Genomic DNA, 10,930 nt, shown 5'->3' with positions numbered 1-10,930 from the left:
AAAGTGCTGGGAGCAACTCACTGTGAGTACTCGGCCTTAGGACATCTATCTTGCTCCCTGAGGATCAGGAAACATCTCCCAAGAGGAGGCAGGAAGAACCTAAGAACCAGAAGATGTGGTGGAGTGCATCAAAATGTTTTCCTCTGGACCAGACATACCTTCTGCCCAAATGATCTCACAGCATCTATGTTTAACCACATAAGATCAAGATCAAACTCTAACACAGAGAGAGGAGATGCTCCTCAGACTTCACCCCTGGCCAAGAGCTATTGGCAGTTGATGGTTTCTGGGAAAGAGAAAGTCACCTTTCTTTGGGGAGTGACCATGGTAGGTTGTCAATACCTCAGCAGAAGATTTCACACCCATGTACATGGGAGCATCGCTAACTGAAAGAAAGAAAGAAAGAAAGAAAGAAAGAAAGAAAGAAAGAAAGAAAGAAAGAAAGAAAGAAAGAAAGAAAGAAAGAAAGAGGGAGAGAGAAAGGAAGAGAGAAAGGAAGAGAGAAAGGAAGAAAGAAAGAGAGAAAAGAGGGAAAGAAGCATCAAGAAATTGAGAGAGAGAGAGAGAGAGAGAGAGAGAGAGAGAGAGAGAGAGAGAGAGAGATTGATATGTAAGGGGTGTGTTGGGAAAGTAAGTAAGAAGCAGGAGGTAGGAGGTGGATATGACCAACATACATTATACACAGTATTAAATTTTCAAAGAATAAGTGTTTCAAAAGAAAAATAGTTGGGAATAGAGAATCTTCAAACTTGAAGCATCTGTTACAGATAATAGAGAAAATACAGAATCTGTGTTTATTTTGTTCCAGATCTCTTAATTTGCCTCACACTTCAGATGGAAAAAAATATAAAATATTATTTCCTGGATAAATTGGCCATCTTAAGAGAGAATATCTAAGTAGACCCTATCAGGAACTTTAAGGAAAAGATCAGGTAAAATCACCATGTGGGTACAGCATCCAAAGGACAATCTCCAGTCCTCCACACAGATTTTCCAATCCTGTCTAACCCCCCTCTCACATATGAGGATTGCTGGACACATGAGGGACTATTGAGTATAAATGGTATATACCAAAATGTACATAATCAATTAGGAAGAACTAGTTAGAGAAAATGAACTCTTTCAGGAACAAGTAGGAGAAAATAAATGTCAGTGAACTGTATAAAGAGATACAGTGCGGCTATGAAATGAAAACAGAATACTCTTCAAAGCAAGGAGAAAGGAAAAGCTAAAATAAGGCTCAGTACCAAGCCAATAATAGAAATGAAGGGACAAAGCCAGTTGGGGTGACACGTTCCTGCTACTTCCACTGTCTGGGATGAGGAGTGACAAAGCCAGTTGGGGTGACACGTTCCTGCTACTTCCACTGTCTGGGATGAGGAGTGAATCACTCAGGTAGCTTCATGGGAACCTTCTCCCCATTTTAACTTGTAAAATAAAGGCTAGAGCAGGTGATTGGGCAGTGGAAGCGTGGTGGAGCAAAAAAAGTTTTGGGGAAAGAAAGAGAGAGAAAGAGGTGAAGAATGAGGAGGGAAAGGAGAGAAAGACTGAAGAGGAGACGGTGGAAGAAAAATGGAATAGAAGTATGTGTCCTAGAGAAAATAGAAGTTATAAGGGATCTCATCGCTGGGGAATATAGTAGTGCAGTGATAGATCTGCCCAATCTAGGCGCACAGCATGTATTCATATTAATTGAGTTGTGTTTTCCTTGCACGGGCTTATTTGGGTTGGAGATTTACCGCCATACATTCCAACAATTATAGCACTCAATATTAAGGCAAGAGAATTACAAATCAGAGGCCAGTTTGGGCTATTTGGTGAGTTTCGGGACAGCCTAGAAGAGCTCACTCAGAAAATAATGACCAATCCTAGGTAGGCACTATGTAGCTACCACAGCTATTTATCAAGTTTTTGCAGGTGAAAAAAATGCCAGAACCTTTCTTCAAAATGAGAAAAATCAATGAATGACAAGAAACATCTAAATGTGCAACTGACAACAGACTTGGGAAAATACAGAAGAGTTCCAGGTTACGTTTCTAAAGATAAGTTTATATCTGTAGAAATTCAGAAAGTACATACATACAAGTCAAAAGTATAACTGCTAAATCTAGCCAAATTACAAGATAGGAAGGAAAGTAGTGGGTTTTATACATCAACAGTGAATAGCCAAGTGGTCATAACAAAGCATGACTAAATGGTACTCTCCTCTGAGTCATGGGATAATGGAGGAAAAGATGAGGAAGGAGGTGAGAAAAGTGATGGAAAAGAACAAAGCTCTCATCTTCTTACTGATGAGCCAGTGCACAACTAAGTCAGGAAAACCAAGCTAGAGTGGGGCTGCTCCTCAGAAACACGGAAGCAAACATCACAGGAAATCACCTGCAGGGCTCATAGACTGAAGAGGAAGTGGAGTTCTGGGGACACTTCTGCTTCCGGAACTAGACTTGGAAAGTCATTTGACTCTTAAACAATGTACACCTAGGACTTTGATTTAAAAGAAAAACAGAAGCCTGAATAAGAAACTGCAGTAATTTCATTTTATATAGTAACAATGGTGAGGATGATGGGATAAGAGGAGAGAGTGTCTGTGTGACTGTGGGACTTTTGAAAATGGCTCAGATGCTTCATGCTTCAGTGAGAGGGCACGTGAGGACATCCAAAGAAAAGGTCAGATTTAAAGAGTTATCATTTAATTTTCAAAATACAACATTTCAGCCACAAACAACTGCCTGCTGACCCAAGTTCATGGAAAACCACTTTTCATGTCATTAGAGAACAGTATCTGCAAATGCCCTTATTGTCCCTTGAGTTCCTTTGGAAATCTTTCTGCTTTGTCTTGTTTTTTTTTTTGTTTTTTTGTTTTTTTTCATTGTCTATGTTTTATTTTTAGTGATTCTTTGTGAGTTTCTCATCATATAACAGTCTTACTCATCTCCTCATCCCCTGATACCTTCCCTTTGTCTTTGCCACCTCCCCCCAAAATAAAACACACACACACACACACACACACATACACACACATACACCAAAAACAAAGTGTAGAAAACATCTCATTGTGGAAGCTATAGTATGTCACAGTGTGTCCTACATTATATCCCTACGTCCATGTCTTCACTTGCAAATGTGCACTGCAATGAGTCATTGGTCTGGTTCATTATCTTTGGCTTCTGCAACATCATCAATATTGAATCCTCATCTGGACTTCTGGTTATCCTGCTGTTGCCCTGTGTTACGGAGATTCTGTAGCTTTGGAACAACAAGACTGGCCCTTTCACACATCCCAGCTGTTTGAAAACCAGAGCAGGCTTCCAAGAAATGACACCCAAACAGGACAAAATAAGATAAAGTGACACCCTCATACTGAGGCTAGACAAAACAGCCCAATAGGAGGAAAATAATCCCCAAAGCAGGCCGAAGAGTCAGAGATACACCTCTTCCCACCATCAGGAATCTCTCAAAAACAGCAAGCTAATAGACAGAAGACTTATGCTGAGGACCTGGTGCAGACCCATGCAAGCCCCATGCTTACAACTTCCATCTCTATGAGCCTATATGAGCCCTGCTTAGTTGATTCAGTGGGCCATATTCTGGTGTCCGCTATCCCGTGAACTCCTATAATCTTTTCTCTCCCTCTTCTGTGGGATTCCCTAAACTCTGAAGGGAGGGGCCCAATGGAGACCTCCAATTTAGAATCTCTCCTCATAATCCATGATGACTGTTGCTCTCTGCAGCCTGCTCCCATCTGCTGCCAGGGGAATCATCTCTGAGCATGAATCGGCACAGCATTTATTTTGACCAGTTGAGTTCGGTTCTATCCTAGGCTCTCTTAATTCTCTACTTCCTGGACATCTAATCAGTATAGGGCATGGACTGACTAGCTACTCAGAAGACTGAGGCAGGAATACAAGTTGAGGCCAGCCTAGACTGCACAGGGAAACCCTACCTCAAAAAAGAGTTATCATATGTAAAAGAATCAATTTACATAGAATGGCATCTTTTCATCCCTGGCCAAGACTTGAATAAATGGCTTCCAGATATTACTTCCACTGTTCTTTAATAAGCACGACCTCCCTGGACAGAGACCGCTCTACAAAATAGGATGGCAGGTATGAAGCAGTCAGGAAAACCTTAAAGGAAGGTTCCCTCACCACCCACAGGCCCTACTGCAGGCAGCAGTATCTTAAGGCTACATTCTAACTCGTATCTCAGAGCTCAAGTTCAGATTAAAGCCAAGTGCAGCAGCTTTATCCAGACTAATTTGAATCTTCAAGCTGTGCTAAGTGCCTTTTTGCCTCTACATATGAACATTACTACATTTTTCCAGTTTGTTTCCATCTGAAAGAAAAAGTGATTTAGGGTGATTATGCTGGAGTATCTTGTCAATTCCACGGAAATTCTCCTCATGATTTTTAGGTTAAAATTCCAAAGTCTCTTTAATAGATAATTCATGTTCCTCTAAGATAGCTTTTCTCAAGAATAATAAGAGCCCTCAAACTTCCCAGAGGCAGGAAAAAAAAAAAAAAAAAAAAAGTCATATGTGCATCCTGAATGTTCGCTGTTAGAGCTAAGCACTGGCCAGAGGCATGTTCATCTTTCATGATCAAGAGCCAGTCTCCAGGGGTTCTCAGCGGGTGACGTAAAGCTGGAGAACAATGATTAGATGCACACTCCGCTCTTGGACTTGCTTCTCGCCAATGTCAAAAGCAAATGACATGTTTTTTTTTTTTTAAAGGTTCTTTAGGAACCGCTCACTTGAAAAGCTCTAACTCTCTTAATGCCCGTTCTCTTTACATTTAATTTTTATGTATTCATTCATCAAATATTGGTTGAACATCTACTGTGTGACTGGCAGCCGTTCTGCCTGGGGAGAAGACAGCAGGACACAGAGCGAGGCTCCTTCCAGGAGCAGAGAGACAAATAGCGATGTGTGTGCCGATTGTATCCCGCTTTAAAGAAGAGGGACTAGAAGGAGATCCTACCTAGTGATGGTTGGAGGTGGGGTGGGGTGGAGCTGACGACACAGAGTAGAGCCAAAGAGCTATTTCCATGAAAGTATTAGAACTGAAAACCTAGTGTCGAGGGGAAAAAAAAAAAAAAATAAAGCCATCTATGTAAAGGGACTCGGAAAAGGATGCTACAGGCAGAGGAAAGAGCAAGCGCAAGGGCCTAAGAGGACTCTCAAGGGAGCATGGTGCATCCACAAGGATGCTCTGGGGAGCAGTTGAAGCATTTTAAAGTCCTTTTATTAGTGACAGTGGATTTCTCGCTGCACCCGAACTCTCGCAGGAGAAGATGCAAATCCCGGGCTGCCATACTGTTCCTTAGCTATCCCGGCAACTGTTCAGGCCTAGAGGCAGACTGCCCTCTCACACCTAATATCACACCTCTCACACACTCTCACTGCCCTGCTCACACCTAATATTTTCATGCGGAGAGCTCTTTGGAGCTACTTGCGCCATCAGCTCCACCCCACCACCACCACCACCACCATCACTGTGTAGAATTCCCTTCTCTTCTCTTTTCTTCAAAGCGGAATGCGGCCAGCACACACCTCATGATTTGTCTCTCTGCTTGCAGAGGGAGTCTGGGTCTCTAAGGGCCTGGCACCCCACTGGCTGGCAGCGGCTGACACTGTGACCACCTAGATAGTTCAATTCCTCTTTTGTTGTTGTTTGCTTGCTGTTTGTGTATACAGTACTGGTGATGGAACCCCGGGCCTTTCGCATGCTAGGCGAGTATGCAGTCTCAGAGCTATATCCCTACTCACTCATTTCTCCTTTTGCCATACCCGCTTCTCCCTCTCTCCTTGGGGGTGTGACCCAGCTGCTTCCTTCTCTGTAGGTAGCCATTGCAGCCTCTTGTTGCTCTGGGCATCCAGCTGAAAGCCTGCCTAGGCTGATGGTTTTAGACAGGGGGATTGTAATGCAGAAGCAGGAGCAGCCCCAAATTGTAGAATCCTTTAAGAATAGCAGTGCTATTTGAATCTGTCTTTGTGCTTAAAGATGCAGTGGCGTGAGGCCCCTACTGCTCTTTTCACAGCTATTTTGACACATATGAAATCTATCCCCATGCTGGTGAGTAATGTGGAAGCCATATATCTGATCAGGTGATTTCCCTTGATAATGCCCAGAAGTGATTCTCAGTGATCTCAAAGACAGTGTCTGAGCTCTGTGATTCACAAGCCTCTTTGTGACTTTGTAGTACCTTCTGTCAACCCTTTACCCATCTTTAACTTTATATTCATGGCAGTTCGCCCATGATGTTTCATATTGTCTTTCCTGTCATTGAACCTCTAACTTGGCAAATACCTTGTTGTTCTTTAAAGTCATACTGTATGAAAGCATGTCTTAGCCTCCATTCTCAGAGTTCCCACTTTGTGGCACACATCACCGTCAACATCTTTTTTTTTTTTTTCTGCTGCAGCTCAGTTGTACCACTGCCTGTGTGAAACCAAAGACCCTGCCCTATAAAGTACTGACCCCACCCCTGTATCTAACACATTGCCACAAACCTTGGAAACATTTTTATTTTCTCTGGGGGTGGGGGAAGGGGGAAGTATAGACTTAGATCATTTAAAACATTACTTTAATAAGGGTTCTCAAATGCTTCAACCCCCTTCTAGCTCATCATCCAAAGGTAGGGGAGAAAAGATAGTATATAGGACAAGGGGATGTGAAACTGTTTAGAAGTAGTTCTTTGAGGCTATTTCAATCTCCATTGTCAGGACACCAGCAGTTCAGTTCAGTAGTGTCAGGATAGCAAACATGAATCAGCAGTAGTGTCACAATCCAGCAGAAACAACCAGGCCTCTGCTGAATCGGCACAAGTCAGTGGAAGCAACCAGAACCAGCTGAGACACCAGGAAATGTTCTCAGTCATGCCTCTCTCAATGATGTGAGGATTAACAAAGACTCCAGACCACCGAATAGTACCAAGACTAGCTAGCTTGTCAAGCGTGCCATCACTGTCCATTGATTGACAATGTCCAGGGTATTTCAAACGTCATGTGTCTTCCCTCAGGTCTTGCATCAACAAAACAGCAGGTGGGTTTGCATCACATGACAGGATCAGAAACTTCCCCTTCGGGGAAGTATAGACAGAAACATACCTATAAAATACACATATTATTAACGATCATTTTACAACTTCCAACCCCATAATAATCAGAAGGTTACCTTTCCTTTTTGAAAGAGAGAGGCAGAATAAAAGGCTAAATGAATGAATGTACGGTGTTTGTCGTACATGGTACAACTCCCATGAGGTCTGACATCCTAAGGACTACATGGCCGCAGACTGCTATGTCCCCACATCCTCTTCATTTAAATGGTAAATTAGCAGACCTTGTCATGATTACTCATCCTTCTAGTCTATATAAGATAAGAGAAAGACAGGGCACAAATTTCAATAACACAGATTTGTTCCCTATTCTGTTTGTGTCCACTGATGAAAAATAAAACTCAAGAAAACCTCTCAGGCAATTAACAAAGAATAGACTATGTTTTGGGGCACTCTGGTGAGGAGTGCTAAAAATGAGCATTGACCACTGATCATGGCAATATGAGGTCAAGAATAACATAACCTTCTCTTCCTGGCTGTTCTAACGTGCAGAAGACAATGTGTTTATCAGAGAAGTGTGTGGCTTCTAAGACAAAATGCATGTGTCTCAATTCTCTTAGCAGTGAGTGGGTCCCAAGATATTTAACTTCTAACTGGATTGCCTTCATCTTTAAGATGGGATGACCTTGAACTCGACCCTCAAGAGTAATAAATAGGGTTATGGGGGCAAATGCCGGAGTAGCACAAGACTGATGGTTGAGCTGTCTGGAGGGTTCTCCTCAAAGACTTCTACTCAGGCGTAACCAGGACCGTCATGTATACCAGAGAAAATAATGCCAGGAGGGGTCGGGGTAGAATGCAATAGAGTTTAATAAGCAAAAGAATGTGCATACTCAAAAAAAAAAGATATATCCAAGTGTTAACATTAAGGAAAAGATATACTAAACATCTTAACAATCACTAAGTATGTGATTGTGTGGCTTTTGAAGCTGCACCACTCAAAGATTATAACCTACAACACCATAATTAAGTTGATTTTAAAGTTAATTTTCAAGAGTGAACTGGTTTAGATGTCTGTCAACACATGAATGGATAATGAAAATGTCATTTACATGTGGAATTGTATTCAACTGTAAAGAAAAATAAAATGTAATTTGCAGGAAAATGGATAAATCTATAAATTATTATACTAAGCTGTTAACCAAACATAAGAAGACAAAAACAAAAACAACCATGCTCTCTCTCATATGTGAATACTAGCTTGATTGTGTGTGTGTGTGTGTGTGTGTGTGTGTGTGTCTGTGTGTCTGTGTGTCTATGTCTGTATGTGCCTGTGTGTGCACATGCAGTTGCATGCATGTTTTATGTCTATAAATGTGGGTAAATCCTAAGAACTAAAAAGGAGACCCATAAGGGGTAAGTCCCTAGATCTACCTATGATGAGGAAGGATGGGAGGGGCAAAAGATCAAATTGGACCTGAAAGAGAAAAAGAGACTGCACACGTACAAGTGGGGATCAAGGACAAAAGGGGTGGAATAGGTGAAGGAAAATCTACTAAAATATATGCACCAAAGAATGGCCTTATCTGGCATCAGTGGGATGGGAGGCCCTTGGTCCTATGAAGGCTCGATGCCCCATTGTGGGGAAATGCCAGGGTGGTGAGGTGAGAGTGGGTGGTGAGGTGGGAGTGGGTGGTGGGACAAGCACCATCATAGAAACAGGGGGAGGACATATAGAATAGGGGGTTGGTAGAGGGGACACCAGGAAAAGGGCTAACATTTGAAATGTAAACAAATAACATATTCAATTAAAAGATGCTAACTATAAGAATTGTTATAGTGATGTTTAAAAACTCATGAACTAACTACAATGAAGTACTGTCTCATTTCTCATATCTTCCTGAATTTCCTTGTGCACATAAGATTGCAAGCTGGATCCCAAAATGCTTTGTAAAAGATCACTAATAAGGAAGGTGTGCTGATAATTGTGAAATCAATGTCCCTGTGTTTTCACCTTGAGCCGACTTCAGCAGCCATTGTTAGAGCATGTCACAGAGAAGGGGACCTTTTTTTCTGCACAGGTGTTTTTTGCAGCTGCTCTGTCTGTTGAGTGTCCCTGACTCTTGATCACTCAAGAACACAAACCACATCATGGGGAACGAGCGCGTCTTCTCCTTTCTCTCCTTTCTCATGGCCCTTCAGTTTCCTGTCTTTCTATCCTGCCTCGTGAAGATGCCTAGACCACACTATACGCTGGTTCACTGGGCTTCAAGATACTCTCCATTGAAAGCCAGTGCTTTCCTCGAGAGCTTTTTCCCTAATGTGCTAAAACCCAAGCACTGGTGATCTGAAGAAATTCTTATTACAGAGTAATGCCTTCCCTCCTCAGCATGTGAGTTTCAGATACAGTGAATTTCTAAGTCTGTCATTTCAATCTTGCTTCTGGTCCCTAGGCAAAAAAAAAAAAAAAAAAAAAAAGCCACTTTATTTCAGAAGCTTGTATCAAAGAGCAAGCTTGCATGCCAGGCTGCAGCACATTTGACTTGTGTTTGCTCGATAAACTGAAGAACTGACTAGCTCATAAGACATGAAAGCAACCCCTGGGAGGTTAATAACTGACTGCACCTTTTTAGCCCTGGAATACACCTAAGCAGATCTCAGCTTGTCTACTTGTCTGAACACCCTTGTGCAATAATGGAATTTCAAAGGGTCGTGATAGCATGCCTGTCTAATCAACATATCCGAAAAACCCAAAACCACCAAAAACTTTGCCTCTCGACACAGCAGTGAAAGTCAACCACTTAGATCTGGTGGGGTTTTTGTTGTTGCCGTTATGGTTGTTGTTGTTGTTCTTTTAAGCATGTTACTTGTTGACCATAAAAGAGGCAAGGCTTGACGGAGAAAATCATGTACAAGCTTCTTAGTCTTTTGATTCTTAAAATGGCAAGTCCCCTGGAGTAGACCAGAGGCTAAAGCAAATCTTTATATTAAAAAGGAAACTACTAATCAGCCTTTAGTGGAGCCCTGCTTGACTCGAATTAAACCACTTGTGGAGACTTTTGTTTAGTCACAAATAAAAGGCTTAGTGGATAAAGGTTTGGCCTTTCACTACAGGTTTTCTGCCAACCTGTGACCTAAAATGAATGAATTGGTATTGAGTGGGGCCTCCTGACTCTGTAATTTAATGCTGACAGTAATTAGCTAAGAGGGAGGCGGTCTAATGAAAGTCTAAGGCCTGGTGTTGATGGTTGATGTGATTTCTACACTGCTATAGTAGATGGCAACTCCTTCTTTCTTTTCCATTTATCACTCTGGGCGGGGGCGGGGGGGGTAGGGAAGGGGAAGGTGTCCGTCATAAAAGACATTGGCTGCTTGACTCTCTGGTAAGTGTCTGGACAGTGACGACTTTGGCTTAAAATTAGCTGTCAGGCTGCAGATGTCTCGCTCTCCAGCTCTCGCTGGTGTCAGCGACAGGTGCAAAGGCATTATAAATGGATTCATATGTCTTGATTAATGCCTTCTTTTGTAAACAGACATTTAAGCACGGAGCCGCAACATAGAGACACCCTGCTCTAAAGGTTAATGGGTACGTCAATAGCATATTCAAGCTGTCCTGCTCCGTTACAATCCTACTCTTTTCGTTCAGAATTTCAAATTTCCCCTAGAATAAATGAGAAAGAGGAGGCCTAATAGCAGAATCAAGATCTATTGTTAGAAAATTCCTGTGTAAATAAAAGGTGGTTCTTCAACATCTGACTATTTCATAGAACAAAGGATGCTCTCCGCATAATTTGAAATTGAGCCTTTCCTTGCAGGCGCTTCTTTAAAAATCTGTATTGATCAGTCATACCTAAGTGGCCCCCTCTGTGCTGTG

The sequence above is a fragment of the Mus pahari genome, chromosome 18 (genome assembly GCF_900095145.1).
Source record: "Mus pahari chromosome 18, PAHARI_EIJ_v1.1, whole genome shotgun sequence".
NCBI classification, from domain to species: domain Eukaryota; kingdom Metazoa; phylum Chordata; class Mammalia; order Rodentia; family Muridae; genus Mus; species Mus pahari.
The sequence above is the reverse complement of the archived record's forward strand: the minus strand, read 5'-3'. Positions refer to the sequence as shown.